This window comes from Strongylocentrotus purpuratus, unplaced genomic scaffold (genome assembly GCF_000002235.5).
Source record: "Strongylocentrotus purpuratus isolate Spur 01 unplaced genomic scaffold, Spur_5.0 spur5_scaffold_20, whole genome shotgun sequence".
NCBI lineage: Eukaryota > Metazoa > Echinodermata > Echinoidea > Camarodonta > Strongylocentrotidae > Strongylocentrotus > Strongylocentrotus purpuratus.
In genome coordinates, this window is record NW_022145606.1 from 41,442,047 (window position 1) to 41,459,238 (window position 17,192).

Consider the following 17,192-nt stretch of genomic DNA (forward strand, 5'->3'; position numbering starts at 1 on the left):
GGTGAAAAGCATTACCCTTGTTCATCTTTCAGATAGATGTTATTACTGATCACTGGTTTAACGCTAATATAATCGTATTCATTTAATCAATGACTGAGGAAATTAAAAAAAATTAACAATTTGTGTACAAAGCAAATGAGATATGAGCTCGCATGTGATGTCACAAAGTTTCCAATTTGTGCTTCACTGATTACAACTCCAACAATTCTCATTTCTTTTTGATTTTCCTCAAAATTTCATTGATTTGTTTCTCTCATTTATCTGCTTTTATGAAGACCAACTTATTTTTGGGGTGGACTTCCCCTTTAACACTTTACATGTATGAAGATCAACTTATTTCCGGGTGGACTTGCCCTTTAACACTTTACATGTATATGTAAGCATCTTAAAAAGTGCATATTTATAATTATATGGCTAACATCATTTAATCCTTACTGTACTTGGGGGGGGGGGGCGTAAGAGCCCCCCCCCCCCCCCCCACCCCACATTTTTGGAGATAGCGCCGCAACCGCTTGGAATTTTAAATTGTTGTTCTTGCATTTTTTTCCTCAAGTCTTACGCACATTTTGATACCATTTTCATCGAATTTGGATACACCTGTCAGGTGTTACATAGCAATTAGTATGCGCATATCATCAAAAAGTGCTACAATTGCATATATCCATGTACAAGCAGAAATGTGAATACAGGTAAATAGATGTATAAGTGGGAGATATGAATTGATATCAAATTGCTTTGATACGTTTCTCAAAGTAACTTGATGTATTCCAGAACAAAACAATACATTAGAAATAAAACAATAGATTGAGGGCTTAAAACCACAACTGTCTATGTCCAAATATGCCATTTTGAGTAAAAATGCATTTGAAAGTAGTTTGATTGCAAGCATAAAATCTGACAAAATGAAGTAGTTATGTTCAATGCCATTAACTTATGAATAATACTTGGTCAAACATCATACATGGAGGCCATGACCTTTTGACCCTGTCAATGTCAAAAACTTACAAAATGGGAGTGCCAAATACCATCCATGGAACTCTTCAGGAATAGCTAGGCTATTGCACAAGTTGATGAGATCCTTCTTCTTAAGGTTTAGTTTTTTTTTTAATGCTTCTCTTGGTAGACAAGGTCCAGATTACGTGGAACTGATGATCTATCTTCTCGTAGTCATCCAAGTAGCTATAGATGGTAGCAGATGGTGCCTTGCTCTTCCTTCCTGTATTGGAAGCTCTTTACATGTAGCCAGTTGAAGACGTGTCCATCTTCGTCTGGGCGTTTGTTATTCATGATCTGCTGTGAGAGTTTTTTCAAATCATAAAAGTCTCCATGGCACATGTTTATGACCTTGTATGGAAGCCGACGTCTTAATTTGTGGAAGATTTTTTACCCAGTCATGCATTGTGAAGACATTGATGTTCTTTTTTTCTGTTTCAATAGCAGAATGCATGCTATTGCATTCCATGTGGGAATGCCCACTCTCCAGAAAATTGTGTGCGATGACTTTGAGATGTGTGTTCTGGATGGCATAGAGTAACGTTGCAGCCACATTCACTTTGCAAATCAAAGGAAGCCGAGACAAAAGTCCTCTTTCCAGCAACTACCTTGGCCTGGCATAGCTGCCAACATTTGGAATTTTCAATTAGTAACATTTAAAGTAAAACTGAATATCATGTGCGCATAGCGAACATCACGAGCACGAAGTCTCTTTAGCCGGGGTACTAGATGCTCTCTGGTGCAATCTGAGCCTATTTTAGGGACCATTTCCCATAAAATTCAACCTTTTAAAATGGGTAGTTGAGTAATTAGAAAAATGAGTTCTGAGAAAAACACAGGTTTACCTGCCTTCCCTGACACTCCCATACTACTCATTTAGAGCTCTGTATGTTGCAGATTTTGCTCTCTTCGGAAAATCAGAGTCACATTCCCTCATGTAGCAGGGTGTTGTTTGGCGAGCCTTAGTAATAAGGACACTTTCTAGAGTTTTGTTGCTCATGGACCCTCTGAAGTCAGTTTTGTTCTTTCGCACCTGACTGAAGACCCTTTCACATTCAGCATTGGTATGGGGTATGGTTAGAATCCCAAGCATTACTCTTGCAAGTCTGTCATAGCACAGTTCACCAGAAGCATTCTTCTCTGTCATCATACTTGTCCACTGCTTGTCAGTAGATTCCTCATTTTGCACTAAGTACGGAAGCTGAGCAAGTTGATAGATAAGAAACTGGTTCTCCAGAGCATCTAGGGCACTGTGCTTGTCTTCTTCTTCCTGAAGCAGCATGCAGGGGAACTTGTTGATGAAGAATTTAGAGAAGTTAATTTGGCATCCTTCTGACATGCAATGTCAGCCACTTGCACATGGATGAGAACATCAGACTTGAATGGAAACTTACTTACAATGTAGTCACATGCCTTGGTGTAATATGAACGCACTGCTGCATAAAACTTATGGCAATCAGACTCATCTAAAGTGTTCACAATTTCTCTTGTTGCGCTTCCTATGACCATTTCAGATTCTTCACGAAGATTCTCCTTGTTCTTGTAGTCCAGAAGGGTCAAGTCTGTGGCTGCAATGATTGCTTGTGGAGCTACAATTGGCTGTACAAGTCACGCAGTAGACTTTCTCGTATTCCTTTCAGCTTGTGTATCAGAGGACTTCTCATCTGGAAGATGACACTTTTCTTGTCAGACGCAATGATGCTGTGGCTGAGAAAATGTGCAATGGCTAATATTGGGTTTGAGTGCAATGACTTCAGAATTCTTTCCTGTCTTGTTTCATCCTTTACTGTCTGTCTTGTTTTCTTCTTTTCTCCACATCTTGTTTTTTTCATTTCCAGTCATTTTACTAGAAATCGTACTGGGATGACTGGAAGTTCCAGCCTTGAGCACTGTTGAGCCTGTTGCCTTGCCGACAAGTTTCCCAGTCTTCTGCTTCTTGCTAGGTGTATCCGAAGTGTCCCTCACTTGTCGTTTTTCCCCGAGTAGTACAGCTTGAAGATGGTCTACTGTGTTGTGGCTGTGGTGCTTGAAGTTGAACCTGGGAGGAAGAAAAATTATTGATTACCATATGAGAAAGAAATAAGACTACTGACACTGTTTACAATTAAAAAGATACACTACATTTGAAATCTTGGCACATGACTAGCATTATTGAATAAATGTTTATATCTGTAAACTGAACAGCGGAGTGAAGATGATTGGAAGAGAAAGAGCTAACAAGTAAATGAACTAAAAATAAGAAAGAAAAAATGATGAAAAGGTACATATTTAACTGTCACCCTGTATATATGATCAACTTTTGTACTCACTTGGGTCTGAGACTGGGCAGGTTTGCTCACATGTGGTGGATCTGCAGACACCTTCTTGGGAATGCGGAATGCTTGGAGTTGTGCAGTCATCTTGGTTTGGTGAGGAGGCTTTTCCTGTAGGACAAGACAAGTTTAAAAACTTCATGCGATGCCTGCAACACTATTGATAATGACTTTAATTTATAAGCAAACAATTTAATTACACATTAAATTAAATTTTGCAATTACCATTCTGGTTCATGTAGTTTTTTATTTTTTTCAAACTATTTTACAATGTAAAATGAAAATAACTATTGCCAATTTGAGGAGTAAAAGCTGATTAATTCAAACATTAAGAAAGCTCTCTACTGCTAGGGATAATCTATTCAAATCTGGTAATTTTAATGATGGCCATATTTAAATGGAATGAAAAGGAGTAGATGCCTTGTAGTAATACATTTTCTAGCCTTACCTGTAGTTGAGATCCCTGAGCAGGTTTATTTTTCACAGCTGGAGTTGGCTTCTTTGGAACAAGTGCAGTCTGGACACTATTCTTGGTTGCCTTGGTCTGTTGAGTAGGCTTCTTCTGCTGTGTCTGTTCAGTAGGCGTCTTGTGCTTGGTCTGTTGAGTAGGCTTCTACTGCTGGGCTGACACTTTGCTAGATAAATCTTGGCAAGCATTGGCCCAAGCTCAGCCATCTCGTACAAGCATGTTTCAGAATTGCCTGCACTAGCTTCGTTCCCAATTAGCATCTGGAACTTCTTGAGATTCAATTTCCTGTTCACGCTGGCTTCCAGATAGTAGAACACATCAATGAGGAGCGAGTCAATTGAATATGGTAATGCAGATGACACAGCTTTGGCAGCAAGATCAATTAGTTGATTGGGGCAACCAAGCACAATGAGGTTTGGCTGACACTTTCTGAGGCATGCCCCAATTCCCTTGTGTACACCAGTCATGCCTGATGCATTGTCTTATCCCAATGATGTGCAATTGTCCCATGAGATATCATGATTCTGCAGCTCTGTTATGAGCAATTGTGCAATATTTCCACCAGTTCCTGCCATTTCTAAGGTTGGGAGGGAAAGCAGAGTACAAGAAATTTGCTTACCATCATGGTAGTTGATGACAATTGGGTATAGTTACTGTCGCTGACATTACTCCCATCAGTTGATATTGCAAATGGCCGTGCTCTCATGTCTGAAACGATCTGTCCTTGTTCATCTTTTGCCATTTCACGCACAAGACAACAAGTTTGGTCCTTGCACTGGAAAACTTCTTAACCTCCTCAGAATTAGGAAAGGTTTTCCTCAACAATGGTCCCATGTGACTTGCAGCTGACAGAGGAATATTGTGCTCCAAATAAAATGATGTAAATAAGCACTCAGCTCTAGTTATATTAAAATCCTTGGAGGTTGACATCCATGATGTTATTTTTCATGCCGACGATTCAGACTGGAAAGCAGTGATGTGTTGCTTTGATTTGCAATGAACAACAATGTCATTACAACCGCCATGCAAAATTGACAAATCTTGGCGACATACCTTGCAAGTTGCATGATGTTTGCTCTTTCCTGATGATACAATGAAGTCAAAGTCAAGTCAAAGTCATCAGCATATTTCTTGTTGTAAGCTTGTCCTCTTTTGCGCTCCATCTTATTCACAATGATTTCCTGTCCTACACGATGCAAGGGTACTGCTTTGGAACCTTAAGCCTTTGTTTTTCGCACGAGATGGGTTTCCATGAAATTCTCCTTCTGTTCTCCCGACAACTGGTCATACTTCGTACATGTTGCACATTGGTCTTTTTTATTCATCATTACGTTTTTTCCGGGCAATGATATGGTGTTGCTTGGCCACAATCAGTGGAAGCTGCATAGGGAATCTAATCTGCTTAATTAGTAGAAAACTGCAAGTACTGCGCAATTCTTAATGAATGCATGAAAGTACTTGAAACAGTCTGGACATGAAAAGTAAAATGGCTAATGGACATACATGGGAATAGACAGTTCTGGCACACAAACTGAAATGAATATACAGTACTTTGGTGGACTTAACTCAATTTCACAAAAAATGGACATAGACAGTTCTGGTTTTAAGCCCTCGAGATATAATAAGAAATAAAAAACAATATAATACATATTAAAGAAAATAACATGAAATTTGCATATTCAAAATTTATGCAAATTAACCTTTGCATTTTCAAATATCGACAGCCCCCCCCCCCCCCCCCCCCCCTGCAGTCAGGGGTTGCTCAAAATAGCCCAGGGCCAGTAGAATTTCAGAAATATGTTTGCTCTTTCATTAAAATTTAATGAGAAAATTGTAAAGCACAGTTTTTGTTGGGGTTGCAGGGGTTTACTCGTACATGTTTCTATGCGATTCCGTGTTTGTTTTTTTTGGGGAAAAAAGATTAAAAATTGTATTTTAAGATCGTATTTCACTCTTATTATCGTACTAAATATGATTTAATCGTACTGGTCGTACTCCAATTTTCATTGACTCAAACAACTTACATCATAGTGAATAACCTACTCAACTAAAACGCATTATCACTACCAAACAATAACATTCCAGCATTGCGTCCCGATATTAGTATTCTTTCATTATCATTAACCTTCCCATTTTGATATTCCATATATAACCATGATATCAACCTCTTCTTTCAATTCAATTAAATTAAATTTTATTTTATTCAAGTCCATTTAAAAAAAGTACATTGAAAAACATTGTACATTGACAACATATTTACATGTAGGATACACAGTATACATTGAACTTTAAACACACAATTAAAAAGAGAAGTAAAGACAAGAGTAAGAAATCAAGGAAATAGATAATGTACATGAAATGGAAATTGCAAAAGAACCAAATAAAGGTTCTGTCGAGGCAATTCCCAGCTTATTAAAATACCGAAATTTTTACTGATAAAGAATTAGAAAAGCATAGTGACATTATGGCAAAAAAAGAGTTTAAAAGTTTAAAAGTTATAAAAGTTATAAAAGTTATAAAAGTTATAAAAGTTATAAAAGTTAGGATGGATTAATTATTTTGTAGAGTCTTTACTTAAATACTTGCATGTTTCATTGTCACGTTCAAGCTTGATCTCTGATTTGAGTGTCTTCTTCAGAGTGATGGTTTCCACCGTGAAGTACCTTGTCTCCTACTCCAACCCAGTCAAAAAATGAGCACTTTGCAAGGTTCATGGAATGTTCCAACTTCAATATACGGATCAGGTCGACAATCCTTAATCTGGGAAGAAAAAGCATGGATGTATGATCTTGTTATCCATCCACCTATCAATCCAGTATTCTAAATGTGCACCATTGTTTTAGATTTGTAAAATATTATCTATAAGTTCGAAATACATGTACATGTCATGATGTGAGTGATGTTTAAAGATACTAAGGTTTGAAAGGCAAGGAGTGACAACACATAAATCCTTCAACTCATCACCTTAAGAAAAGGGTTTTTACCAACTTTACAACCTGCTTTCAATGTGATGTCCATGGCAGATGATATCATTGATAAGTGTACGGTAAGCCAATAAAATATTGACAACCCTTTTAAAAGGAATAATATTCATATTCATTTTTGCAAGAATGAAGACATGATAAATGAAAATGTTTAATTATCAACAAAATTAAGAAATTTACTCGTTTATTCTTCTCATTTTACTACTAATATTAAAAAGCAATCTTAACAGCTTCATGGTAACTATAATATGTAGGGATGACCTCTGTTTCCAATAAATCTAGTCCCTTGCTGTACACATGATCTATCAATGTTCCCTTCTCAGTAGTAGCATTAACAACATGCTGTTTGTAACCTTTATTACACATTAGCTTGTTTACCTGTGAAGAACCTTTAAACAAATCCTCATTAAAATCTCCCATCACAATACACCTAATGCTTCTTTTGTGTAATGCATCTAGCAAATTGTCTAATGATTCACAGAATGATTTGATACTATATGATGGAGGTCGATAAACGACTGAAATCACAACAGAAACTGGTTTGGTGACAAGAATTGCGATAAACTCTAAGTTGTCGACAGATATGTTTAATCTACTTGAATATGTATTCTTGATATACATTGCAACACCTCCGTGCGATTGTTCTTTGAGTACATTTCCAACTCCAGAATTACAGTATGACAGATGTCGTGGCTGATGATAAAATAGAAAGTTATCTAAAATAACGTCACAGAGATCATCATCATTAATCCATGTTTCGGTCAAGCAAATAAAATCTACATTCACAAATTGGCACTGGGATTTGAAATCAGTAAAATGCTGTTTTAATCCTTGTACATTTTGCATTACCAAAGAAAAGTTATAATCGTGAATATCTTCAGAAGTTTCATTCTCGATAAACGGCTTCATAATCTCAATGCGTTCTTTAATTTCTGGATTACAATATATACGTTTAGGATCGAAATGTTCTATCACAAGTCCAGATAACGAAGTAACGCGACTAAGCCCAACATATGCCTGTCCAGATTGAAATACATTTTTTAATGATACAACAGCTTTGTCTAATGTCGAACCTTGTACTTTATGAATTGTGCAAGCATAAGCAAGCTTAAGTGGAAATTGTTTTCTCACATATTTCTTACCAATGGATTCTTCAGACATTTCGATTGAATGAATACCAATATCGGCCTTCTCAAAATTAACTTTGATGCAAACTGGATTCAAATTTGTATGATCCGTTATTATTTCTGTTACATTTCCGAAACATCCATTTGTCAGGCCTTTACTAACATCAATGTTTTTGAGCAACATCACTCTAGCATTAACTGCAATCCACAGATAAGGAGGCAACTGGGTTTTCATCTTTGTATAAGGTTTTTCCAGTATTTGATTTCCTTTTTTAACATCTTTGTCCATGTCTTGTGCTTTTACGCATATCACATCTCCACATTTTGTATGCAATAATTTCTTGTTCCAAGCATCTACTTCATTGTTACATGCATAGATATGCAGAGCATTTTCACATTCTTCGCCAGTTTCACAGGACTTGAGCATTGCTAGGTCTTCATCACAGAGAATTTCATCCCCTTCTTTTACACGTAATCTATTTAAGAGAAAAGCGAATTGGGTATCGTCTTTTTGTCTCATAATGTCTTCAAGTTCTACTTTCTTGAAATTAGCATTCCACAATGCACCATTGAGTGTGTCTTTATATAAAGGAGTTCCTAAGACTGGAGGTAACTGATACATGTCTCCCACAGCAATAACTGAAACACCAGCAAAAGCAGTTTGATCGCGTGATTGTTTTATTTGTCGTAGGCGGCCGTGAATGTAAGACATCATCTTTTGATCTACCATTGATACTTCATCTATGATTAAAATTTGCAATTCAGCCAGCTTATTTCGAAGGACACTTATTTTGTTATCACTCAGCGGTTGATACAGTCTTTGTGCATTGATTGGAATAGAAAGAATACTATGTATAGTATTGCCATTGATATTGTATGCAGCTACTCCGGTTGGAGCCATTTTCAATACTGAGACATCATCAGGATGTGGCAACATTCGGGCTAGTATACGTGTTGCTTCATAGTAAAGACATTTGATCAAATGACTCTTTCCAGTGCCAGCACCTCCAGTTAGAAACATATGAAACGGTTCGACCGATTTTCCATTTACTCTATCTAAACACCACTGTCGTATTTTGTAAAAAACACTCTGTTGCTTCTCATTCAAAGACCTCATCAAAGAATGTCCATCTTGTTTGGAAATTTTTACTGAACGTAGTTCGATGCTATAGTCATCTTTTTTCGGTTCATTCTTTAAATCTGGGATATCAAGATCTCCATCACAATCTTCGACATCTACATTTTCTTTGGGATGTTCAAGTCGCTCTACTTCCTTTTCCGGACATAAAAGACCCCATGCATCTTCGTGTGGACCAAATTTGTCAAGATGCTCCTGTGCATGATCAATTGCATCGGCATTCATTTCAAACTTCTTTCGGTTAGTACAGACAATTGACCAGACTTTCTCCAATTCACGTCCACATATTTTCACAGAACCTGTCTCGTAGAACTCTTCATGTGTTTCAAATGTTGGGGGCTTTAATTGTCCATCTTCAAAATATGGCAGAAACAGTTGCAAAATGCTCAAATAATATTTTTCGGGTGAGATGATGGGTGAGAATCGGGGATATCTTACAACTGCATCTCCCGTACGAGTACGCTTCTGAATATATCCCAGATCGTTATCTAATTTAAAGACATTTTTACTTCTTGTACTTGGCTTTTGGGATGCAGTTAAGATTCTATACTGAGAACAAAACGTTGCAAGACACATATCACTGAATTCTGCGTTTTTAGGTCGAGCTTTGTATCTGTCGAGCTTGCTAGGCATCCAAACATTCTCATCATCATCATTATCGTTATCTGGTCTGCTTTTTATAACGCTTAATGGTAAACTCATTCTGACAGGGTTGGGTCCAACAGGAATGAATTCCACTTTCCTAGAACATTCTTTCAATCTGAGACTGCAAACACGATAGACGCTTTCTTGAGCAGACACTTCACGATTTTGCATGTACACCTGGCCAAGTTTTTTCATGCTTTCCTTTGCGTTTTCATTTCCCTCTTTCATTTCTGATAGTGTATGACTCAATAGCATTCCGATTTCTCGTTCAGCTTTTGACATGTAGGATACAATATAAGCCACGCATGCAAATACATTTGTTACGAACTGCAAATCCATGTTGGCATTCCAGCTTCTTAGTAGACTTGGATTAAACTGATTCACCCATACATCTTGTATTTCTCTTTTGATGATTATACTTTGTTGTGATGCTAATTCATTATGTGCATTCTCAAATTGATTTTGTGTAATGCCAAGCTTTTCAAAGAGATGGTTTACACTGTTGTACTCGATTCCATTGGATAATGCATCTTTAACTGACTTCAACAATTTCTCTGCATCATCTTTAGTCTTTTCAGAAGCTTTAACTTGATCATTGTCCTTTCCCTTATTTTGCACTTTCCCACAATCTTTAGCTGGAATCTCTTCAACAGGTGTTACAATGAATGTTTTTCCAGATGGTGGTCTCGGGAAATTAAATCTACACGCCTTTCCTGTTTTTGTGCAAGATTTAGAATGTTTCTTACTGTGTTGTTGGACCTTGCTTACTATTTCATGCAGTTCTCGATCTTCCTTTTCATCCGGTTTCTGGCAAGAAATGTATTTATCTACGAATTGTACGACATCATCATCTTTATCGATACCCAACTGTGGAGCATTTTGAACCCAGAACAAGGCATGAATGTGAGGGGAACCACGAGCTTGATACTCTACTCTCCAAAATGAATCAACTACTTTACCAATCGGTGCAGCGGGAGATAAAATAACTCTCTTCATAAAAGTGTGAAATCTTTTATCAAACATTCTGGCAACTGTTACTGGATTTGATCTTAAAAGATTACATTTTTCTGTGTAGTCTAATTCACTCGATTCCCTGGTGTCTCCTTTTTGTCTAAGCAATGTATTCATTAATTCTGGCCATCTCATATCGGCAGATGAGAAAGAAGCAAACCATGTGGGCTTTCCAAGCTGTCTTACCATTGCGAGAACATCTTTTTGTGTCTTTTGCCAGAATGGAGGTGTTCCACGAATTTGCTTTAAAAATTTATAGCCCTTGTCTGATTTTAGTATTTTTTTAACTTTCTCTGCATCTTTCAAATCTGAGGCAGTTATTGAAGACGAATCATCTTTTTTGTTTGGACTTTGCCTTAAAGCGATAGAAACTTGTGATATAACCTGTTGAATTTCATAAATATATTGTGCATAAAAGATGTAATCTGTATTCTGAGCAAATCTATTGTCCACGTGCATCAGTCGGTTATGCAGATAACGTCCTAATGTTATTTTTTCATCTCTTCTATCATGGAATGTTGGTTGACCTTTAGGAAATAACACTGGGAAACATTTGGCCTCATTGCTTTCATCTTGTAGAATTGATACCGGGCTTCTTCCTTCACAAGGAGCACAACATATTATGTCTTCAAAATACTGATCTAATATTTCCTGTCCAATATCTACTGGCTGGAGACACGAGTCTAACTGAATACCGCGTAAGCGTTCTTCCATATCGTCTTCAGTGTCGTTGTCATCTATTTTTTGTTGTAGTTTACTGTTGTCTTGCATGTTTTCATTAGCATTTTTGTCTTTGGACAAAATGTAATCAATTTGTTCTTCCATTTCCTTCCAATATTTTGCTAAACGAGCTTTACCACCGATTTCCACTGCTTCTTCCTTTTCATTATCCTGTTCATTTCGTTCAAGTGAGTTTTCCCATTTATCATTTACTGTAACATCGAAATACCACTTATTATTTGCTTTTAAATACTGCAGAGCATTAAGCAAGTTAGATTTATCTACAAATTTGTACTCATAATAGCTTTTGTACGACAATTTTCGTTTGAGTTTAACACGGATCAATTGATCTTCAGTCTGTGGTCTTGGCAACATATCTACTGTTTCATAAGTGTTTGAAGGCACGCACACGACTGGGCCATGGACTCCATTTTGACCACCTTTAGGCAACGCCATTAACTTCATGAAAGGGATATTCAATGCAATCAAATGCTGTTCTAAATTGTTCAGATTGGCAAGCTCTTCTGGAACTTCATGTAATTGTAAATTGTTCATATTTGCTTCTGGAGGTACTTTTCCAGCTTTCAATTTTCTATGACAGGTGAAGCATATCCATAGTGACGATCGGGCTGACTGGCCTATTAAACATTTTGACCGGCATTCTGAATTGCAAACATGCAAATATTCTTCACTTATGCATGTCTGAATTTTATAATTACTCTTTTTACATTTCAATACTTGGTTCTCAAAGAGAAGTTTTAAGCATACACAGCACACATATTCTGGGCCATGAGAAATTATCTTTCTAAATTCTTCAAGTACAATATCAAACTCTGACAATTTTACTGTTCGAAGTGCAAACCTTTTTCGATTTTGTTTTATTACATTTTGCCTATATTTTTCAATTCTTTTATATTTCATTTTTAAGCTCATCAATTTCTTTTCCTTAAATTCTTTACCTTTGTATCTAATTTTTGACAATATTTTCATGGTATCTTGTTGTTTTTCCTTGAAATTTTCATTGTTTGAATATTTACTTCTTATTTTGTTTTTATGCATTTGTCTGAAATGTTCATTGTTCGAATATTTACTTCTTATTTTGTTTTTATGCATTTGTCTGAAATGTTCATTGTTCGAATATTTACTTCTTATTTTACTTTTATGCATTCGTCTGAAATGTTCATTGTTCAAATATTTACTTCTTATTTTGTTTTTATGCATTTGTCTGAAATGTTCATTGTTCAAATATTTACTTCTTATTTTACTTTTATGCATTCGTCTGAAATGTTCATTGTTCCAATATTTATTTTTCATTTTAGTCCTCATAACTGTTTTAACATTTTCTTTGAATCCTTCATTTATCAAATATTTCTGTTTATTTCTATACAAAATTTTCTTTTTATAATGTAAATCAGAATGATATTTGGTTTTCATAATATTTAGCTGTATGTTCCTGAAATTTGAATCCTCTTTATACATTTCTTTTTGCCTTTGTTTGACATAAGCTCCTTGCTTTATTTTGTGTGATAAATCAGTGTTGTAATTCTCTTTTTGTCTTTGTTTTACTTCATTTATTTTTTTGATTTTGTAGGTTAAATCATTTCGATATTTATTCTTCGACTTATTTTTCCTCATTTGCGCATTGTGTAGACACTTTTCCTTTTTCTTAATGATTTCATCTTTGGCCAGGGCTCGTTTTTCTCTCATTTGCTGTCTCTTGCGCTTCCTAATTTGATTAGAACTTTCTCTGTTTTTACGTTTTTTTTTTCCTGGGTCTACATTTCTAACATGAACTTCTCCAATTATTATTAATTCGTCATTACTATCAGCACATTTGCTTGCATCAATTCTTAAGCTGTCGTTCTCATTCATTTTCACCCATTTGGATTTTCGAATTTCCTTGCCAAGGTCAACATCAACTTTTGCATCGCTTTCGAGATTACTCCATTTTCGTTTTCTGCTTAAGATAGAGTTGGAATTCTGAACTTTCGTCACTAAATTCAATCTATCAGAGTCATTTTCACATTTAGTACAATTTTTTGAGTCTCCCTTATGTTCATTTTCATATTCTGTTTTTATGGAGTCATTTCCTTTCAGAAGACAACTATTATTCAGCTGTGGTTCTTTTAGTTTGGTTAAGGTAATTGTCACACTCTTCAGTTTTAATTCCTGACCGTTATAATGTACATCATGAATGATCGTTTCATTTGCTTCTTCAGGGAAGACAAATACATTTGGGTTATCAATCATCTTTTGTGGGGAAACACTCTCATCCAATATTTGAACTTCATCAAAGCTTTCACAATGTATGGAACATCCAGAGCTTCCAGACTGACTTTCACTGTGCGTATTTGACGAAGGAATTGGATTACAAACAAAATCCTGTAACTGTGGATAGCCTTTCAAGGTTTCATTCTTACCGGAAGTTGCTTTAGCACATACACTAGTTACTTCATATTCGGTGTGCAGGGGGCATCCCATTGATTTTGCTAACCTCATGCAATGCTTGTACACACCTTGCCAGCTTTGAGTACGAAGTACAACACTGTGTCCGTTACAACTCAGGAAACCTCGACTGCTTCTGGAATGTGAATCAAATATAAAGAAACCATCTTGACCAGATAATACAATGAAAGTACTTCTAGCAAATGTCACAAAACATGCATCAGAATCAGTACAGAGTTCTTTTTCGAGTGCTTGCTTCAATGTCATCGAAAGAGACTGGGCCAATATCAATTCATCTCCATCTAACAATCCAGTGACTGGTTCACGGCGTACTATGTTAAACAATTCATTGTACGCATCCAAATATTCAAATAGATCAGATATCAATAAGTATTGGTTGTCGAGTGAAGTGGATCGCCGTATGTAACAGTATAATTCATTACCGTTATTCAAAATCCTGTCTAGATCTGTACTTTTCCAATCATTGGCATTTTTTACCTTGCTATACAACAGTGCAGAAAGTGAATTGGTAACACACTGCTTTCCACTTAAGTCACCAAATCTTGTATCACCTTGATTGAATGTCCCTTGGGCAACAAGCGTTATTTGTGTATCGACTCTCGTGCATTTGTCTTTGTGATCACTTTCAAGGGTTTCGTCCTTGGTGTTACGTTCGTTGTGAACGACTGATTCAGACTGATTACTTGCACACTGTTCATATGTCATGTCCAAAAGATTTGCAGTACCTTTCCTCTCATCGTGATTTATCGTACCAGTCTCCAACGTGAGCCTACGTTTTTTTCCCTTTGGATCAACATGGTTTTGAAATGTTTCAGGAGACTTATCCACTACTTCATCAATTTCTTCCTCTATCTGCGACTTGGATCTACACTTCTTCAACACATGCTTTACTTTAACATCAGCCTGAATTGATGGACATGGCAGAGTTCTCTTTGACGTTCTATCTTCTTTAGTTGTTCTTGTCTGTTCCAATGAATTGAAATTGCCAAAATCTACAGATTCAACAACATTAAAATGAACATTTCCTGTGTACAGTATATAAATTCCCTTATCAGATGTTACAATATTTATTCTTCCAGGTTTCTTTGCAGAGAACAATTGCCAACATGGTACTTGGTCATTGTATGAATAAATATCAGTATCGATTAAATTTGCTAAAGCGCTAATTTCAGTGTCTGTAGCCCACGTTCCGTCTTCCTTTATTCTACGTTTCAAAACATATTCTCTGACTGTTCTATATTCTTGCCTCAATGTATTACTAAACATGTCCTTGGTTTGCAATAAATGTTTCACAGTGGCATTTCTTAGAATTGCATGATTACGCTCAGTTCCAGAAATTACATAGGAAATTGCACGAAAGAAACAATTGCCATCACCAGTAATTTGTTTACTCTGTAAAGGAACTCCAATACAGCTATTTCTATCTAACCTTGAATCACAGCCTTTGCCTATATATCTGATATTCAGTTTTGAACAAATGTTCCGTTTGTCATTATTCTGGAGGGGTACAAATTTGAAATCTTTATCAGGTCTGTCACGTAATCCAAGATCTGCTACAAATTCAACTTCTTTTTCTGTTTCATCAGTACATGTGTACATATTAGCATCTATTGCCTTTTCAATGTCTTCATCTTTGATATTTGAATCTGAAGAAGATTCTAAAGGATTCCTTGAATGAGCATGATCATTAAATGACATATCAGTATCATTGTCTGTACCATCTTTTACTGTATCAAAGCTTCTATTCTCCAGGTCATTGTCAAACACTGCATCTTCTTGTACACCATCTGAAACATCTGAAAAATCATTTTTCATCATATCATCATTTTCCAATACCGATTCACAGACATTGTCTACTGGTTCATTTATGGGCATATCTTTTGGTCTATCACAAACATTCAAAGGCATATTGCGTTCTGGTAAAACACTTCTATCGAATAAATCACATCCAGGACTTGTGTCTGTATCACTATCAGATTCTATACAATTTCTTGCACACGAACGTTTCACTGGTATATGAACATCACTGCCACTATCATCGTCCGTTTCAATTTCCCCATTTTCATCAAAATTTGATTTCAACAGATTATTCTTTGAATCGTCCTGCACAACTCCATCTGAACCTTTGTTGTCTTTCATATTGCAAATATGCTGGTCTGAGTGTGTATCATTTTTACATGTATTTGTATCAAGTCCTTGGTCACCTGCATTCATCGATATCTTTGTATCCTGCTTCTCATTCTTTACTGCTAATTCTATTCCTTCATCTTTGTCAAATCTAATCTCCGATTTATCAGAAGAGTGATTTCCATCAGTACCTTTTTTCCCTTTGGAAGACTGACCTTTCTTGTTCCTTGCTCGACCTTTCTTGTTCTTTGCTTCTTTTTTCTTGCCACCAGCATGAACTCTGTACTTTCGCAAATCCTTGATCTGTTCAAAAAGATTACAAGTACATACATCGATATCAACACATGTATCTGTTCTAGATTGAGTTGGCAAATTGCTTGCTATGTCTGCCCAGGATCGTGTTTGTGCTGTTTCACTTTGCACACACATGTCATTATACAACTTCATTGCATGTGGGGACTGCACACTGTAGGCATATAAACCTAAAAGAGTTTCTGTGTAAGATTGAACACTGATATCTTTTTTCTCGGATTTCACCTTCTTTTCTTTACAATCAACTTTCTTTCGGTCTTCCTTTTTTTTTCTGCTATGGCTTTCATAGAATGTCTTCATTGCTTTGCCGATGTAAGTTACACCAGGTTCTAAGACTTTGCCATTCACCGATTTTCTTCTGATTTTCCTGTCTGTTTGATGATCATCTATTGATTTGGGATACAATTTTCTTGATTTTAGTTTCTCCACCCATTTCGTCTTCCTTGATTTCACAATTACCCAGTCATCCTCAAATTTTTCATTTTGCATCTCTTCGTGTTCTATTTGGGATGAATTTTCCATAGCCAAAGGATTATGTCTATCAGACTCATTTGTTTTCCTGTCAGTTATATGATGTTGTGTTCCTCTCAATCGATTGGTTTTCTTTCCCTTTTTACCATACCTCTTCTTTGATCTGCCACATTTTCTTTTGTTGGTCGTACTTGATAGGGTCCTTGATTGGTTCAAATCCAAGTAACAGTGTTCATCATGATCACCAAGAAGTTCGTATCTATTGAAATGAGAAGGGATGCATACTTGATCAAACATGCGATGAGCCATGTTGTTATTTCCACAAAATGAACAAATCCAGATCAATGTCAGGTCACTCAGTCTGTCTTCACAAGGGAATCCCATACATGTCACATGAAAATGCTTACTACAACAGTC

The 17,192-nt window shown here is 36.3% G+C and overlaps 1 long non-coding RNA gene across 1 annotated transcript; it reads right to left on the reverse strand.

Annotated features, from left to right (window-relative positions):
• Nucleotides 1-1,096: 1,096 nt before the first annotated feature.
• On the reverse strand, nucleotides 1,097-5,450 carry LOC115927452. The gene is made up of 3 exons (XR_004065649.1): nucleotides 3,754-5,450; nucleotides 3,303-3,416; nucleotides 1,097-3,031 (listed from the first exon to the last, which is right to left on the reverse strand). It is a non-coding gene; the product is annotated as an uncharacterized LOC115927452 (long non-coding RNA).
• Nucleotides 5,451-17,192: the final 11,742 nt, after the last annotated feature.